At 44.2% G+C, this 20,075-nt stretch overlaps 1 protein-coding gene across 8 annotated transcripts in view; it reads left to right on the top strand.

Annotated features, from left to right (window-relative positions):
• LOC138498488 (zinc finger protein 182-like) overlaps positions 1-20,075 on the top strand; it is a 99,411-nt gene that overhangs the window by 56,438 nt on the left and 22,898 nt on the right. For all 8 annotated transcript variants that reach the window (XM_069622255.1, XM_069622251.1, XM_069622257.1 and 5 more), the window contains one exon: positions 12,059-12,119. The gene's annotated coding sequence lies outside the window, so the exon portion shown is untranslated. The remainder of the gene's footprint in view (positions 1-12,058; positions 12,120-20,075) is intronic.

Genomic DNA, 20,075 nt, shown 5'->3' with positions numbered 1-20,075 from the left:
TCATGCCTCTCGCTTTCCAGTCAGGTAAATATTCCACAAAGCTATTTCGTGCATAATCAGTCACCAGGACAATTTCATTGAATTCATTCCCAACTGCAGTAGTAATTGCTTTATAAATGGCTGCCAATTCTGCTACTTGACTGCTCCTAGCCCCAATTCTCATCCCTATACTGGGAATGCTTTCACATTTCCTATTCCTGACACCAATTGTTTGTTACTGTCATTTTCAATGTGAAAAGCACAACCATCAACATATACAGTTGGCAAATCCTTGCATGTTCTTTCATCAAAAGCTTTATGTGGTGACTGTCCAAACTCCTGTCCATTAGATTCCACTTCTACTTCATTTGACACGTGTTCAGCTGCACAGTCATGTAGATCTGCCAAACCTTGAGCAACTGGGCTCTTTTTATTTTGGCCATATCGCACTTCTACACGAAAACCCTGTAATGCTAGCGTCCATGAAGTGATTCTGGACTGTGCTAGGTTACCTGACCTGATTCTTTTACTCTCTAAAAATTGCAAAGGTTGATGATTCGTCTCAATAATCACCTTTTCTCCCTGAACAATGGGGCGGAAATGCTGTAGCGCGCACACAGTGGTCAAAAGTGCCTTTTCACAGTCACTGAATTTAATTTCAACTTGAGAAAACGCCTTACTTTCATAAGCAATGGTTTTGTGATTCAAATCATATTTTTGTGATAAAACTGCTGACATACAATGTTCAGAAAAACCTATTTCTATAAAGAAATCCCTATCCTTTATGGGGTATGCTAAACATTACAAGACATTCCTTTAATTTAGCAACTGCATCAGACTGCTCTTTTTCCCACTTCCAAGGTGTATTCAGCTTCAGTAGTTTAGTCAATGGTTGAGTAATTTCAGCATAATTTTCAATGAAATTTGTTATAGCCCGTCATTCCTAATAAACTCTTTAACCCTTTCACACTTTTAGGATCTTTTTTATTTTTTGTATGGCCTCTACTTTCTTCTTTTGGGGGTTTAATCCATGTTCAGTCACTTCATGGCCTAGAAAATTCACCTTTTTCTTGCACCATTGTGCTTTTTGTAATGGCGCCTGCTTTTTGCAATTGGCCAAGAACATGTCTTATTTCATCAAAATGGCTTTTTCAAGCTTTCATTTTTTTTATCAGGACATCATCCACATAAACTATGGTTCCTCTTTCCGCTGCATCAGGCATGGCATTTCTCAAAAATATTCCAAATTCACTCCACTATTGACATACCCGAATGGAGTTCTAACCCATGTGTATTGGGTCTTATCAAATGAAAATAAATTCTGAATCTCCTCTGCCAGTGGCACACACCAATATCCAGATGTGAGATCTAATATAGTAAACTCTTTTGAGCCATGCACTTGAGCCAGGCCTTGATCAATGAATGCCACTGCCACACTCTTATTAAATTCTCTCAAATCTGCACACAGGCGCCATTGACCATTTGGCTTTAACACACCTAAAATAGGTGTGTTGGATGTGCTATGAATAGGCCTGAGAATTCCCCGAGACTCCACATTTTTAGTTATTTCCGCTAGTGACTCTAAACATGCCAGTGGCAATCTACACTGGCGCACAAATACTGGGCTTCTACTACACCCTTCCGGTAATGTGGCAACATGTAAATTAGGCCGCCATCATAAGCATCTTTAGCAAAGACATCTTTAAACTCCATAAATATTTTTCTCAATTCATTTTTATCTTCATCGCTATCGCACGCATCTGCTAACAAAATCTGCTCCTCTACCATTTTTGAAAATCTTCCAGTAAAGGAATCTGCTTTCTCTCTGTGCTTTCTTCTAACTGTGTGGCTGTGTCTCTCTGTAAAGCTGCCACTTTAAAATATTTTGGCATATCAGCTTCCACTTCAATGGACTGATTTTTCTGTTTCATTTTCGCTCAAATGTTATATAATCCTTTTGATGACAACACACTGTCTCATTTGAATCATAAGGGTACACAGAATGAATTTTAAAAATCCCTTTGGGCTGAGAATCCAGGTATTCTGGCAACACACCCCCTGCATCTACATACCTTTCAGGGATATTTCCAATTACCATGTTATTGAAAGCTGCAGTATAATGTGATTTTTGTATGGCCATTCCTAATGAAGTATTTTCCTCTAAATGAATATTTTGACACCCTTTTATTATTCACCATAATTTTTAGAGACCCTTCACCAACATCTATCAATAGAATGTATTCATAATCCAGGCCTTGCTGTTTGATGCATTTGTGTGTTTGAATGAATCCATAAATCTTTCATTTGCTGCCCATTTTTACACTTTAGTCTTATTGCAACCTGCTTGGTGATTGCTCTCACCTGTAATTCAATTGCATATGGGACCAGTTGTGCGCAATGATAAGCTCAGGTGCAGACCCACCTAGGCGTGACCATATTTTTTGATTAAGGAAATCTAACTCCATACACATTCTGTGCATGATATCATTGCACATGTAAAAGTCAATTTTGTGTCCCACTCACTATCCACACATTATGGTAAATTGTTTTCTGCCCAATACTCATTTTCAGCATGCACCTGCCTGCAATTCCATTTTCAAAGTCTGGATTGTCCAAACCAGAGACATATTGGTTTTTAATTCTAAATTTTGGGATCTCCTCCCTCTCCATTATTTTCGGCAATAATTTCTCATTAATTAAACTTCTTTCCTGTTCCAGCGCTAAGGTGGCTTTTATTACTCTGGAATGGTCATTTATACCAACGTGAACCCATGGTTGCTCATCTTCCATATGTATTTCAGCAAGGGTAGTAATGTGTTTTTCTGTGCCTGTTGTAAAAGCAGTATTCTGTTTGCATGTCTTCTCTTTTTAAATAAAAACGTAATGTGTGCTCATCTATGGCAGTTTGCCATTTTTTTTCTGTGGGTCTAAATGTATTTGTACGGATTGTTTCTCATTTTCACTCTGCATTTTATCTTGACGCATCAAGATAACAGTGACGCTATGTATACAGCTATTCTGGAGATATACCTCTACTGCATAATTTGTTTTGACAATGGTGTGACATTCATTTATTGCTGTTTTGTGATTTTAGTTTCTTAGGTCTCAATGGTTTTTTAGTTAAGGAACACAGTACTCCATTCACCCCATCTATGAGCGGAGACCATCCCATCAGAAATGGAATTTCACAAATAGACGTGATCAATACCTCTTGTTTCATTCTGTGCTTTCCTATCTTTATGTCAACCTCGGTGACGCCTATAATGGGCACCTCCTCCCCATTAAAGTTATGCACTGGACCTTGATTTTCCTTCACTGTGATAAGATTCTGTGGGGATCTCCCTTCATTGATGCTCTTTACCAATTCTTTAGACATAATTGTGGCCTGTGCACCAGTGTCAATCATTGCAAATGCATTGCATTTTTCTTCTACAGTGATGGGAGCATAATACCAGTCTTCAACTGCCTCTAACACACAAATGAACTGTGAATTCTTACTGATTTCAGGGCTCACCTTTCTCAGGCCTTTTTCACTTTTGGCTAAGCACATTGGTAAATGGAAAGACATTTTTCCCTCCTTTTTGCCCATTTCTGTGTGAGAGACTTTATTCATTTCTCCATGTTCAGAGGTTTTTTGGAGTGTGGCCACCGTTCGCCCATCCATCCAGGTATCATCAGAGGCCACATTACAATCCTCCAACTGAACATGTGTAACAAGATCACTTGGCAATTTGTCATTGTTTAACTCTGTGCATTTGTAATTATTTGGTATGGTGCCAGTCCATTTACTTCAAAAATATATGGCTCAAAGAATTCTTCGGGTGATTGACCTGTACCCTCCTTTTGAGTATTTCTTTTTTCTGCCTGTTTGGTTATTGCTCTGATTGCCCAGGGAAGGAGTTATAGCATCCCCACTTACTCCCTGTTCACTGGTATTCCCCATACATGAGTCATCTTTCTTAAATCTGTCTTTGTTCTTTTGGAATTTTAGGTGTTCCTGTTTCATTTATACAAATCTCCAATGTTTGACTTTTCTCTAGGTTAAACCGAACTTCTCTTTTTGAATTCTTTGCACTTTCTGTCACATGTTCATTTACTGGTATCTTTATTTTTGAATCCTTATAGATCTCAGTCATTATGGAAAATCACATCCGAGCAATCTGTTTTCTTGGCACTGCAGGTATCATAAGTACTTAGTCACTTTTCAGAAACCATCAGATCATTGCTATGGCCTTCTGCCCCCTCCTTTGATGACTGTTTTTGTGCTGTGCAGAGCTTTCCTATTTGCTCAGCTAACATTTTCACTTGGCTCTCGAGACACTGGAATCTTTCCATCTCTCTAGAATCCTCTCTGTGGCCTAGATCGATATTGGTGGTTTTCCCCATGATTGGATCTATTCTGATACCTCTCAGGGGAATCATTTCTATTGGGATTGTTCCTGAACTCTTGATTCATATGTGGAGGGGAGCGGGGTGCACCCATCCTTTGGTTTTAGTCCCCTGGTGGTGGTGACTCGTTGTATTGACGTGGAGGAGTATAATTCATATTCTGCCTCATGTCCTGTCTCATTTTGTGAGTATTGTCCTCTATGCTAATTCCCATTTCCAGTAAATCGGGATTTATCCTGATTACCATATATCATGGTGTTAGGATCAAATCTACTTTGTGTCCCCAATGTCTGGTAGGGACCATTATTTCTTTGATCTTGACTTTGTCTCTGATTATTGTTCATACCTGACCCATTAGGCTGATATCCTGCTCGAGGCTTGTCTCCAAAGTACCTAGGGCTAATGTATTTCTCCCTATTACTAGGATCAATGTTTCAATCTGTTCATTACCCCTTTGTTCAGGTGCCATATTGTTTTTACCTGGACTTTGAGCAGACTCAAGGGACATTTTGGCTGACCTGATCTCCATTACTGTTGCTGAGGATTCTTTAGATTTTGGTCTAGTCTCTTTCATTTTATCATTTTCTCTACCCTGACAATAGAGTACCTCATATAGTTTTGTGCTTTGGTGTACAAACCACTCAAGAGGCTTATCACGGTCAAATTCACGGACCAGCTGTGATGTCTTTCTGTAGCCCATAGAAGTAGGCAGTTTAAAATTCATTTGAATTGGGGTCAAAAGATACATCAAAGCGAGAAAATGCTCTTTTTAAGTCTTGTAAAAACGGCGAGGGGATGTATCAGGCCCAGCAGTGATTGTGTAAGCAACTTTCTTTCCCTCCTGCAATGACTGGAAAGGAGAAAAATGACGCCTAATCTCTTTTTCAAACTCTGCCCATGTCATATTCTGCTCCATTCAATCCCCTCATGATACTGGCTGTGGGAGCATCCAGAGTTAAATGAAAATACTGTCTATATTGTTCTTTGGGTATCGGGAGTGCTTTAAATATGTCATGCACTGCCTCTAAGTGATCCTCTATGCAGCATTCCCCTCCCTTTTTAAATGGTTTGATCAGGGCTTTGATGGATTTCATTATCTTTATGGGGCTACTTGTTGCAATGCGTGGAATTGCGCTATTGGTGATTCAACCCTGGTTCTAGGTGTATGGGATTGGTGGCGGCCCCCAATGGGTGTGTCAAATCCCCCAAAGGCACTGTAACCAAGTTCAGTCACCGGCTCAATCATTGGGGCACTAGCTCTTTGGGTAGAAATAGAATTCACCTCAACTCCATTGAATGTGGTGCCCTGCTGTCTATCCTGGGACCTGGAACTGCATATTTGCTGTTCCAAATCCTTACACTTCTTAAGGAGCCTGTCTGTCTCATTTTGCAAATAGTTGTTTTCATCACTCATTTTATTAATTGCCTCCTGCATGTCGCACATTTGCCTTTGGCATTCATTACATTCTTTATTTCTCTTTCTTGAAACATTTTAACCACTTCCTGTTCTGCATTTTGGAGATCACTTTCTTTTTCATAATTTTCTTTTTGTAAAATCTGCATTTCTGAAAGTCTCATCTTTATCTTGTCTAATGTGGTCCACCAATGCCTTAAATGTACCAATTCTTCACTGTCCTCAAACTGTTTCTTGCTTTTGGACAATTGAATGTCAAAATCTCTGCATTTTAACTGGATGTCTTTTATACACCCTTCTAATTCTGCTCTTAACATTTCTTCCTTTTTACTTGCCCCATCTAGGTCGGCTTTTAACCTGTTCACCAGCTTAGTATCACTTTCTTGCATTTGCAGGGATCTATTCAAAATAATGTGAAAAGAGCAGCAGACACCAAAAGCTCACCCTTGGTTGATTATTCAATATAATGATGTAGAGAAAATGCCTTAGTGTGATTGAGGATGTATTTAAGGTGCAGGGGAGAAGGATGCAACCTTGACACCTAGGTTGCGTTATGTGCAACAAATACAAAATAGGTTCCCTGGTCAGGAACTCGCGTCCCCTGCACACTATCCTTTGTCTAGAAAACCAGACCAATAAATAATGGTGTATAAATTGTCGTTAAATTAATTACATATGCTTTAGAAAACGAATACGAATAATCTTGAAAAAATGCTCATTCAAACAAATTTAGGTCACAAGAAACCATCTTTTTATTCATATTCATGATGTGGTAGTCAAGAGGGGCCCAACGCGTTTCGAGTGCTTCACACTCTTTATCAGGGGCAATAGGTGATTTCTAAGAAAAAATTATATTTACATTAGTATTCAGTCAACAGAAGTTTAAACAAAGTGCATTTATAACAGACATCCATAATTACCTAATTTTTGCATTACAAGAGGCACTGTCCTCTGGTTTAGACATTTAGCATAATCTTTATAGTGCATTCCTAATGTGAAAGATTAGTCTAGATGGTGACAGTTTTGTTTCAATACATTTAAACCAGTGTTTTATTTGCCAAAACATTTTCATAAGAAGTGGGTCTATTTACAAAGGTCCACTATCTGGAGTCTATATGAATCCTAATGTGCAGAATATTAGGCTAAAGAGAAAGAGAATCAAAGTTGCTAACCTTGTGATTTTTATCCTTCCGGAAATATTTAGGAGATTACAAATTGATTTCAAAGTGGCGGAAAAAAATGGCTTCCGCTTCTCAGTTTCAAAACGCACTACCTGTAAGTCAAGGCCAAATGATGACTAGGTCATTTACTCGGAGCAAGAGAGGGATAAAATCTATTTAGTAAAATAAAAAACCTATTCAAAATAAACCATGTCTTGGCACATAGCCGTATCAGACAATCTTTCTCTGCATGTTTATCAGCTGCATTTAATAATCTCAGAAGACCGACCTGAATTATGCTGCCTTATGCAAAAATGTTGTCTAGTGGTTCTTTCTGCACTTCACCGTAAATGCTGTCATGCCATTCTGTGGCATTATTTGACGACCATGTCCCATATGCATATAACTTCGCCTCTAAATATTGCACTAGTTCTGAGAATGTGGCTTCTATTTGAGACATTCTCAAACTCGTTTTTTAGTGACACGCTGCTATTATGAAATGGGTTCCCTGTAATGTACAAATGGTAGTGAGAGACACACTTGCCATGCCCAGCAGGTGCTCTATGATCACATTCCCGGCCTGCAACGCACCATAAATATGTTGGGTGTTTTGTGTAGATTTGGGGTCTAGCGGTATTTTCTTACCGCCAAAAATAATAATTTGGCGATGGCTACTCCTTGCATTTAGATTGGGTTTGGCCTTATTTCCTTTCAGTGACCATTCCTTATTACATTATATGGGATCAGTTGGTGGTATACATTATTGTTGGTGGTATTTTGGTGAGCATAATTTTTTCCGTTTTTATTTGTGGCCCAACATACAAAACCTCTTCTTTTGCTTAGACTGTTTGTGTGATCTCTAGAGGCCTCGGACCTGCATTCAGAAATACCACCATTTCACATATAGCATTCTCAATAACCTGTGGTATTATCACTAATTTATTTACATTAGTGAACTATGTTTCCATAGGCCTCTTTGCTGTTTCATGTACGCCCAGCGATATCTATTGTATTAGATTCCACTCAGACACCACACTGAGTGGAAACACGCACACAGCTATTTTTCATTGCTAATGATATTACTCCCATCTGTATGGGAAACATGACACATGTATTGCCTAAAAATTGTCCTCTTCTCCCGAAATATTACTCTAGATGCACCAAAGAAAAAGACAAAAACACTCTACACAGTTCGTGTACATTATACTTGTATTATAAACAATTATATTTCAAAATAGCACCTTACGCTTCTGGCTGCCACCTTATCTGTAACAAACAGAAGAGAAAACAAATGCAGCAATAAAACGAAATTCACTCCACATTATTTGTAACAATAAGAAGGAAAAAATTACAGCGATGGAACAACACTCACTTTGCAACATTATAACGTGGCAATTAAACACAGGGATTCCCTTCAGCTACTCTCCCTCCCTGATATTTATTGAAGGTCATTTGTACAGCACGCAATAACCTCACTCCACTTGGATATTTAGCAGCTATCTGTAGTTCTCCCACACGCGACCTTTCTGCGCTCGCCTCCGAGGAATGGGCCCAGGGTTGTACTCGTAATCTTGAAAGCTTGAAGTGCACAGCGAGAACATGGAATTCTCAAGCCGGTGGCAAGTGAGACTGGACCTGCCTCACAGCCCAGTCTCGGATCCTCCGTCTCAGCAGCTCAGCCTTAGTTCTGTCCGACTTTGTCCAGCAGAACTCTGTTGCATCCCCCTATGCCTACGTGGAATCACTGCAGACACTCTGCACCAATCAAATTCAAAAGACTGTATCCTCCTTCCTTCCACAATAGTTCAATTTTTTACAGTAAGAAACTGTATCTAAACTCATTTCCTGGCATGCAGATTTTGCCTCCAGCTAACACAGTGAACAGAGAGAAAAAAAAATGCATCTTTAAAATGAATCTCAGAGCATGTCTTTCTGCCTCTTTTCCACATAGAGATTACATTATGTTATGAGTTAGTATTGCTATTAGTATTTGTTATTTAAGTCAGTCAATTAGACAGCTAATATAGTCTCCTGTGAGTGAGGCATTTCAAGTAAGATAAAGAGAAGAAGAAAAATATATTCTGGTGTACTTTTAAATCTGCAGCATGTCTCCATTTGCATACCCATGTTATGCTAGCAACATAGGGCTCGCTAAATGTGTACCACATTATTGCTGGCAATAATGTTATCACATTCAGTGGCGTTGTACTCCAAGACACAATAAATTATACTACAGAGTGCAAGATGGCATAAGGCCTGTGCCTGGGAGGGTGATGCATTGGGTGGCAAGTGTACCCTGGGGTTTGCAGGGGTTTGGTGGGGGTGCAAGATGATATACGGCCTGAGCCTGGGAGGGTGATGCATTGGGAGGCAAGGGTACCCTGGTGTCTGCAGGGGTTCCTGTGGTGCAAGACGGGGTAAGGCCTGCTCCTGGGAGGGTAATGCATTGTGAGGCGAGGGGACCTTGGGGTCTGCAGGGGTTCATGGGGCTGCAAGATGGGGTAAGGCCTGGGAGGGTGATGCATGGGTGGCAAGGGTACCCCGGGGTCTGCAGGGGTTCCTGGGGTGGGTGTGCAAGATGGCCTGCGCCTGGGTGAGGTGATGCATTGGGAGGCAAGGCGACCCTGCGGTCTGCAGGGGTTCCTAGGGGTGCAAGATGGCCTAAGACCTTTGGGAGGCAAGGGTACCCTTGGGTCTGCTGGGGTTCCCGGGGGTGCAAGATGGCCTGCGCCTGGGTGAGGTGATGCAAGGGGTCCCTGGGGGCTGCTGGGGGTGGGGATGCAAGATGGCCTAAGGCCTGCGCCTGGGAGGGTGATGAATTGGGAGGCAATGGTACCCTGCCCTGGGGTCTGCACAGGTTCCTAGTGGTGGGGGTGTAAGATTGTGTAAGGCCTGAGCCTGGGAGGGTGATGCATTGGGAGGCAATGGTACCCTGGGGTCTGCAGGGGTTTCTGGTGTTGGGGGTGCAAGATGGCAGAAGGCCTGCGCCTGGGACGGTGGTGCGTTGGGAGGCAAGGGTATCCTTGGCTCTGCAGGGGTTCCTGGTGGTGGGGGGTGCAAGATGGCCTAAAGCCTGCGCTTGTGAAGGGTGGGGGATTGAGGGGGCAAGGGTCCGCAGGAGTTCCTGGGGGTGCAAGATGGGGTAAGGCCTGAGCATGGGAGGGTGCTGCATTGGGAGGCAAGGGTACCCCGGGGTCGGCAGGGGCTCCTGGGGGTGCAAGATGGCCTAAGGCCTGCACTTGTGCAGGGTGGGGGCTTGGGAGGCAAGGGGACCCTTGGGGCTGCTGGGGGGTGGGGATGCAAGATGGCCTAAGGCCTGCTCCTGGGAGGGTGATGCATTGGGAGGCAAGGGTTCCCTGGGGTCTGCAGGGGTTCCTGGGGGTGCAAGATGGCCCAAGGCCTGCACCTGGGAGGGTGATGCATTGGGAGGCAAGGGTACTCTGTGGTCGGATCTGCAGGGGCTACTGGAGATGGGGGGTGTAAGGTGGCATAACTCCTGCGCCTGGGAGGGTGATGCATGGGTGGCAAGGGTGTGCTGGGGTCTGCAGGGGTTCCTGGGGGTGCAAGATGGTATAAGGCCTGCTCCTTGGGGGGTGATGCATTGGGAGGCAAGAGTATCCTGGGCTCTGCAGGGGTTCCTGGTGGTGGGGGTGCAAGATGGCGTAAGGCCTGAGCTTGGGAGGCAAGGGGACCCTGGGGTCTGCAGGGGTTCCTGGGGGTGCAAGATGGCGTAAGGCCTGCTCCTTGGGGGGGGGGGGGGGTGATGCATTGGGAGGCAAGGGGACTCTGGGGTTTGCAGGGGGTGGGGGTGCATGTGTTTTTGCGGTTTCGGGTGAAGCCTTTTGAAACCCCCCCCCCCTCGATGCTATAAGTGTCAGGAGTATGGTCACGTGGTGCGATCTTGTAGGACGGAGAGACGGTGTGGTGGTCCCCATGATATTAAGGATTGTCTCTGTATGTACACCAAATTGTGGTAGAGATCATGTTTCTTATTTTAGGGGGTGTGTTAAACAGGTGGAGGCCTGTAAGGTTGTGAGCACTAAGGTGAGTCATAACATCAGCTGCAGCAGTTCAGAAGGTGCGGGCGAGCAGGTGGTTGTGGTAGGTAGTGGTCAAGCGACTGGAGGTGGGGAGGTTCAGTCTTTGGCGGTTGAGAAGGTGATTGGAGGGGGTATCACTATCAGAATGGCGGATTTGTTGTGTTTTTATTATCGCAACTATTAATATGATGGCTGAGTCAGTCGATCGGACGGGTTACAAGCGGTGGTGAAGGCAGCGAAGATACATTTAAGGATGTACATAGGATGATGAGTGGTGGTGTTTTTGTTCTCCCTTGTCACGCTCTGGAACACTTGTGTACGAGCGCGATACAAATAAAATATCAATATACAAGTGGACCATAGTTGCAAAATACATTGCGGCAGGCTTATAGTACCAATAAGTGGGGAGGGGGGGTTGTTGATAAAATGCAATGCAAATTGTGTGCAATTGAAAGGATATTTATTCAGCAACAATGTTAAAAACTACTAGTTGCACAGTGAAGCAACTCATCAAAGTGGCGCACTTGTACTGTAAACTCCCATGCTAGCATTTTGCGTTTTTGCGAAGTTCTTGACTCGCAATGTAATAAAACCTGTTTCATTTGAATAGCAGTGATTTATTGATATTGGGTAGGAGTTACTTAACTGTGGGGTGTAGTTGGGGAGTGGCGCGCATGCCGAGCGCAGGGGGCGCATGGTAGTGTTTCGCCCTGGACTAGTAACTGTCCTGGGTGGATGGGCTCCTCTTAATCTCCCTGGGACCTCAAATGCTACGTTTTTAAATGTGAAATATGTCTTAAGGAATCTTTGGGGAATCATTTGCTGTGGGTGAGAGACCAGCGACTATTCACTCCTCTTTTAGTGAGAAAGTGATCATCTGTTTTGGCCAAGTGTTATTTACATTGTCTCTGCTTGTTCTTCATAAACCTCCAGTCCTGTCTTCTGTGTATGTGATGGACGGTGCATTCCTGGGCAGGGAGAGAATAGAAGCTCCTCTTTGGATGTTTCAATTATATATCGTTATAGGATGTCTTGCGTTTGTAGTATAATAATGTAATAATGTCTTCCATTTCTAGATCTAAACACAATATTGCATCATCCTACTCTGCAGAACGTAAGAAGCACAGGCACCAAAAGGTAAATAACGGCTGTAGTTTTTGTCTGCACAGGTTGTTCTATGCTTCTGAGATAGCCGGTCTCCCACCCTGCGTTCCTGTACCCTTCATGTCTCCTTCTCTCCTATCTTATCTCCATTCCTGCCTCTTCCTGGAAGTGGTGTCCAGATGCAGGTTTAGGGACCAGGTCTGTGGCCCAGTGGACTAGTGCATTCTCTGGTAGGATCCATGGTTATGTGATCTCATAGTCACTCCTGCAGGTCCACCCAGCCCTCCATCCAAGATTGACAGAATGAGCCTCTGAGTTTTGTAACAATGAACATCTGTTACCTTCTGTCTAGGACACCAAAATACATCAGTGTGTGTGGGGGAGCTGGGTACATTCTAAAAATACACATAGTATGTTATGTTTTCCTCTGTGCCATCCTATTAAACTCAATTGGTAATTCGCTATTGGACCTGTATGGTGGATCTCAGCACTTTTCAATAGGGTGTGGAGCAGTGAGTTTTAAAAGTGAATTAAATAGGCCCATTTGTAGCTACACCTAGTGTTGGTTGTTCTGATCACCCGGGGAACAAGGGATTGATGGTAAAGCCTTAATCGGGAGGGACTGAATGAAACAGAACACCAGATCTGCACTTTGGTGGGGGGTGTTTTGTTTCTAGGAATGAATGAATGAATGAATGAATGAATGAATGAATGAGTGAGCGTTCTGGAGGGGTATTGAGGGCATGTGGTAGAGTCAATGGAATGGATGTATGGAGTGTGGAAGTATCACAGACACACACTCCCCTTGCCTGCCCACCCGCTAGAGCAGTTTCAACATGAGGTGAATTAAATGGTCGCCGTCGTGATTGTGAAGGAAGGGGAGTCACTTGCACACGTTTGTTAATTGTTAGCAAGTCGGGTGATCTGAGTATTGCAGGCTCCTGAAATCATCTGCATCTCTTATTTATTAACTTCTTGTCGCCAGTTGTGAGATAAAATGACCAACTGGCATTGTTGGGTGTTAGGATCCCCTGTTGGCTAGTGTCCCGTGTGCATTCCTGATGACCCACTTTGAAGCACTCTCCCACAAATTGACCTGGGAGTGAAGCTCCAAGATGTGGCTCCATCAACTGGGCCTAGGAATTCATCAAGTCCTCGCAGCTCACACCCTTCAGATACTGTTCCAAACAGTAGCATGATTCAGTCATGACACGTGCCGAATTCTGCATGACGTGCTATGTGAGGGATCTAAAATCCTGATATCGCACCATCCTGGCAGGAGGGGTGCGGGATGGACCTCCTCCTTTAAGGCCTCAATCACTGATGTGACAAAGCCTTTATATGAAATATAGCATTAAGGGTCGTGGTTTTAGGCCAGAGTAACCTGACGTTTGTGTTATGGTACCACCTGCGGGGGTTTTCAGAAATAATCTCTTGCTCATACCCACACTTGCCTCACTGTAAAATCTTGATGTAGTAAATTACATGAAAGTGGGCAGCATATATAGGTAAACCGTAATAATGAAAAAAAATCAGGGTGGGAGATCAAAACAGCAAGATTTTGGATTCATTTATTTAATCTCAAAAGAATAGCATACTGATAAGACAGTGAACAGACAGGTTTTGCACTTTATCAATGGGGGGTACTTCTGAGTACCAACCTCTTCAATATTGAGGTTATTTTCCTCGTATTAGTGCACATTCTCTAGCGAACAAATGGACATTTCAATACAAACACGAGTAAGTGCTACCCAGGACTACTAGTGGTCCATGGGTTTTGAAGAAAAAAAAACACACAACAATATGTACAAACAGAAAAATGAGACAAGGCGTTGTCACAGATCGACACTGTAGTGTTTCGGCCAACTTTATCGGTTGATTGGAGTTAGCTGTTGTGGTGGCTTTCTTAAGGATAGGGGTGAAGGGTGACTGTCCATATGGTATCTGTCAGAGTATAATAAAGATGACAAAAGATGGATGCCCCTTTCCTCTCAGTGGTCCCATCTATGCAGCTGTCAACCGTGGTTAACATTACATAAAGGCAAGGGGCGAACCCACTACTGGAGGCACGTGGTCCAAACCTTGTACTGAGGAGTGTACGATGAGAGGGGCCTCGGTCCCATACATTCCCCCCTTTTGTTGCATCTAAAGTAACAAATCATTTTACCTTGTTCTTTTCATTCTCCCTTCGGTAGTACTCGGCTTCAGCAACAGCCTCATCCCAAGCTGGGGGGTGCCTTATTGGCAACCATGCTCTGCACACACTTCTCAAGCTATTACCTCCTCTTGCATATTCCTCTGGGTGCCCATTAAGTATATCCCACCATCCCCATCCAAATCTATCCATACTTCTTTATACCATTGCAATTCCTTTGGCTCTTTAATGGTAGTGTGATGTAAATTGTCAACCCTGTCCCCATACTGCCTGTAGAGGGCAGTCATTCTGTATTGCGGTGTGGTGTATTCTCCAGTTTGTACTTGTGCATCTGTCATAGTAGCTACCGTTGTCTGTCAGCCCACTGTTATCATTGCTGAGCTAGGCATGTTATTTTTCACAGCATCGTAGTCCCAGTTGGCACACACAGAATATTAGGAGCAAAAAGACAATGATGGAATGAGTATTTTCGCTGCCACGTGTCATGATCCCTGCTTCCAAGGGGTCAGGACTTGCCCCACGACCTTGGAAGCAGGCCCATGACTCTGATCCCAGGAACCAGCCAGTCCCTATTGGGACCTTCTGGACCTTGTCGTGGCGCCAGGCTCATGATGGTGACTGGTCCCGGCACTGGAAGCGCCGGGCTCATATTAGATAAGGGTGCTTGGTGGACCTACCTGTAGCAGACCATGCTGCTTACTTACCAGCTAGCTGGTCTCCTGATCCTTCTCTGCCTGGGACTACTTTTTCTGTCTGGGTGGAGCAGGAGCCACTCCCTGGAAGCAGAACACAGGAACTCTTCTAGAAATCTGGAACTCTTTTCTTACCTGGGTGGGGCCGTGGAAGAAGACGCCTAAGCACTACAGAAGGCTATTTAAACCACACCTGATTGGTTTCGCGTTATTCTGCATCTGCAGCAGGACGCTCACTGTGTCAGCTCCAGGAAACCTCCAGATCCTGTGAATACGAAATAACCTGCTGGGATCCAACCTTCAGTCTTCTTCAGACTTCAGCAGCTCCTGCAAGACAAAGGCACAGGTTAGGTTAAAGTAAAGGCAGCGAATCTACTTACCTAATCCAACGGCAGCATCCAAAGCGCCTTTTTCTGCCTTTCTCTTCCGGCATCCGACATCTGCAAAGAGAAAGAACATCGGTCAGTAATATTTAACTACAAAGTCTGCTTACCTGTGTTTCGCCCGCTCCAACTCAGCTCGCGCTGCATTCCGGCACCTGCAAGGCAAGATACTTCGGTTAGTAACGCTCAGTTACAAGACTGCTTACCTGTGTTACGTTCGCTTCCAATCTGTTCGCGCTGCACCTCGGCACCTGCAAAGACAAAAGAGACATTACGGTGCATTCTACAGCGCTAGCGCAGTCTTTATACTTGCGTGCCATTAGAAGGATAATCTTCATCGCCACAGCATCTGAAAAGGAAAAGACATAGACTTTAAATACTTAAGACTTTTGAAAGAGAAGAGAACAATCAAAAAGGAACTTTATTACTTAAATGTACGCTCGTGCATTAACGGCATCTTCGCTCTCAGCAATCTTCTGCTATCAAGAGGCAGAGCTCGCATCCAGTGAAGCAACTAGACCCAGCGCCCCTGCACAAGACGCAGGATGGAGAGCCCGGCATTTACCTATATAAGGTAAGCGCAATATCAACCCAGTTCCACGGGGAAAGAAAGGGCAAGAGGGGCAAGGAACTTTCCGAACCTTCCAAACACTAATACCTTGGTTTACCCTTGCAGACATCTCACTCTCCAGCTTAAACTGTCGGTGGGAAGGGGGCCCAGTCCGGGAGCAAAACGAACCCTGTGCCTAACACTGAAGACAGTATCCTCGCCAGATCAAGACCTGCACCTCCGGGGGAACCAGGTGAGCGTTACACCACGTTCACCCATGATGGTATCCAACTGAACATATTGTCGAACCATGTGCTGTCGTCCGCTCCACTTTCGGTTCTCATTCTTTCTCCTATCTTGTGCACTGCCATTATCACGTGTGAAAGTGTCCCGTTATCAGCATCTGCAGTTGGCACAAATGCGCAGCAGGTCCCCCCAATTTTTTTGCAAACACCTCCGTCCATCGCCGTGAGGAGGTCTAAGACATATCTGGTTTGCATTGTCATCAGGAGTAGTGCACGGAGCTCTCTTTTTGACATTGAATCCTTCTTCAGTGTCGTTGGCCAATTGGATGAGCTCCCAGCGCACAATCTGCAACCACTTGGCGTTTGTTCGTGCCTGGAGGCCTGGTGCTAAGAGTGATGCAGATGAGAAAAGCTTGTACCGCTGCACGATTTCAGCAAGGAGTTTTGATGATTCGGATGAGATATAATTGGACGACCTTTTGCTACGTGATAGCTTGGTTTTCAATGTGTCCTCTGACAATAGTTTGTATGCTGGGGGCTCTATAATTGTCTGTTCGGGCGCTGTTGATGGTTCAGCCGATTGCCCTGCTGCCGGACTGCCAGCCGAAGGTCCTGTTGTATGCTGAATGTTGCTTTCTGGTATCACCATTAGTGCTGTGTGGAGGGTGGCGAGGGCACAAGTGCCCTTCCATGATGCAGGGAGATGCAGGTAAGCTCGTTTGCCACAGATCCAGTATGTGTCCATCAGTGCTGCAGTGCCTTTTCTCATTTCTGGTATTATTACTGTCTTATTGCATCCTTTTACATCTCCCGTGTTCACCCTCCCTTCCCCATGGAAACAAAGTTCGTGCAGTGTTTCTTTTTGAATTTTTATGGGTTTCTCCAGTGCTGTGACCCATGTTAGTTTGGCGATGTGTTGTGACCAGATGGGGGGCACACGTTTCTTTTATCCATTTGTACGTGTCGTCTGGCAGCCCTCGGAGCCCCTCCGCTTTGCATTCGATTGTTTCATCATGCCAATTGTTGTCTGCATATCTCGTCCCTTTTATGATGAAAAACGGTTCTTTGGTGCAGACCACTCCTTGCTGGTGCATGTTTTCTCGTTCACCAATTTTTCCATGGTGACTGTGTGTGCCTGGAAGGTGTTTCTTATCCTACACAGAACCAGATGAATCAAACATTGGGCCTCTGACAAGGGTATTTCCTGTGGAATTAACATTTTTGGTGTCCCAGATGCATGAGGTATAAGTGAACACACGTAGCAGCTTTCATTCGTTGCCTGCTTTGCTGTGGTGCTCATGTCTGAATACCATTTGTTTGATTGGTCAGGGTGTCGGGGATCCTCTATCTCATCTAACCGTAGGTCATGATAAATATTGTGTCTGTTTCTTCCCGCCCCCCATTTTCTCCTCCTTCTCTTGTCTTTCAATCTGATACCAACTCGTTGGTACTGTATGGGGAATATTCCAGACCATGTGTCATTATTGTTGTTCATGGTAACCTGTTATTCAGTAGTAATATTGATAGGAAATGTGATAGCTTCTGGTGCTGTATGCGTGCTTGTGTTCATGGGGTTGGTTGACCAATAATAGTCATATTCATTCCATTCGGGCTCATTTCCGTCGGTAATGTCATCACTCAACAGTGGGGTAGCAGTTATATTTGCATGCAATTGCTCATAATGTGGTGTTACATTTGTACTATTGGGCTCAATTTTGTACGTTTCTTTCCACATGGTTTTCATCCCAGTCCATATTAGTTTAGACCCTTGTCGTATCATTTTAGCCGCGCACCCCCCTTTGTGCATTTCATCTACTAAAAATAGTAATACCAAATCATAAAAAGCAACATTATTGAGAAGAGCACTGCAGTATATTTTATAACGCATTCAACATTGCTAAATCTACTGGCCCTAATGGCATCCCTAGTTCTATCTCTCATTTCAGCCCGCTCAGCCATTTCGTCGTGTTGACTCATGTTCAACCTGTGGGTGAGACAATTTCGTTAAGTCATCATAATATATATAGAGATACACATGTACATTGTTTCATCATATTTTACTTTGCTCATTTAGTCATTAGCAGTTGCTTTCAAGTTGTTGTAAACCGATAATAGAAAAGGATAAGAGACACAATAGAATTCATTAAAGAGAGATACAGTAAAAAGAGGCGTAAAGACATTTAGCTGAACCAATTCATTTTCTCTTTTTAGTAGCATTTTCTGCGATTTTATGCTGTGTTTGCAGTACCGTCTACGCATTCGGGGTCCCTTTGAGGGATTGCATTACTACGTGCCCTTCTCACATCTGAGAGGTGCACCCAATATTTCAATCCCTTAACCTTAACTGCCGTTGGTGTGCTATACACCACTTCATAAGGGCCATGAAACCTTGGTGAATTCCACCTTCTTACGAAGCTACGCACGTAGACTTGCTCTCCTGGCATTAACAGCCCAGTTGGGCTGTCTGCTGCTGGCATGGTGATGTCTGTTGCTACATTTCATAAATGGCGGAGCAATTTGTTTCGATTTGCTGCGTACTGCGCGCATTAGTTGTGTTAGGTATTCTTTAAATTCTTCCCCCCAGCGCTGTGGCAGCCCTGTGTGCATCAGAAGCTCTCCTAACAGGGGAGAGCGGCGTGTGCATTCTTCTCTGTCACGATTTCGTGGGGGCTCAAATGGTGATCCTTGCATGGTTGAGTTCTGAGTTGCAACAGTGCTAGGGGCAGACAATACATCCAGGTTTTTTTTTTTAAGGGTGTTACATAATTTGACAATTTGCTCTTAAGCAGGCCGTTGATCCTCTCCACAACCCCATTGGCCATTGGATGATAAATCGAACATAGTTTGTGTTTTACCCCCAGTAGTGATGTTACTTCCTTGAAAAGGTCATTCACAAAGTGCGTGCCGTTATCTGAACGTATGACATCACATATTCCCCACAGCGAGAACCCTTCTCGCACGAGGAACTTGGCAGCACATTTCGCATCGGGATGGGGACAGGGGCCTGCTTCCACCCACTGTGAAAAGGGGCATACCACCACAATCAAGTATCTCGCTCTGATACATCTTTCTCCCATATCGGCTTAGTCGATATGTAGTTCTCTGAATGGACCTGCAGGGCGTGGCAAAGTGCCACGCAAGGTTCTTCACGTCATTCCTGAATTGTAAGTTTGGCATGTTGTACATTCAATCACAAATTTAGACAAGTATTCGTGTAGATTGGGGACGAACCAGTCCTCCTGAATGTCTGAGGCGATGTGGTGTTTTGCAACATGGGCTGGGAAGTGCAATTGTTGGAATGCTACCTCTAGTAATTCCACAGGCATCCCTACCTTGCCTTTGTTTCCTGTCTCCAAATGAGATCTGTGGCCGATTGCGTACACCCCTGTTTGTCCCACAGCTCCTGCTCTTCTGGTGGGGTTCTCCTCTGGAACTCTATCAATTGTGCTATTGGCGTGTTACTGTACGCTTCTACTGGTTGTTCTGTTGTGGCTGTTTTTACAATGCATTCTGGTATTGGTGCCTTATTGAAGTACGAGGCCTCCTTCGCTGCCGCGTTCCCCAATTAGATAGCGTCTGTGTTGTTGGTATGGGCTTGGCATTTGACCACTGACACTACCGATGGCGCTGCTAAAGCCTCTATTAGTTAGTTTAATAAGGTCGCATGTTGTACGGGGGGATCCGTCTGCTCTCCTGAATCCCCTTCTCCGCCGACGTGATAGCCCTGAATGAACTGTGGTGGTGGTGGTGGTGTAAGCTGAGTCTGAATATATTGTTACTGCGCAACCTTTGGCTGTGTGTAATGCTTCAATTAGTGCAGTCAGTTCGGCTGCTTGTGCAGAGTAATGGGAGGCGCTTTTGAACAATTGTTTCGTAAGTATCATCTTCCATGCGCACCACCGCCATCCCTACATGTTTCTCTCCTGTCTCTGGGTTTTATTGAGGCTGACCCGCCTATAAAGTA

Source organism: Ambystoma mexicanum, chromosome 5q, assembly GCF_040938575.1.
Source record: "Ambystoma mexicanum isolate Mex_15411 chromosome 5q, UKY_AmexF1_1, whole genome shotgun sequence".
Taxonomy (NCBI): domain Eukaryota; kingdom Metazoa; phylum Chordata; class Amphibia; order Caudata; family Ambystomatidae; genus Ambystoma; species Ambystoma mexicanum.
The sequence above is the reverse complement of the archived record's forward strand: the minus strand, read 5'-3'. Positions and strand labels throughout refer to the sequence as shown.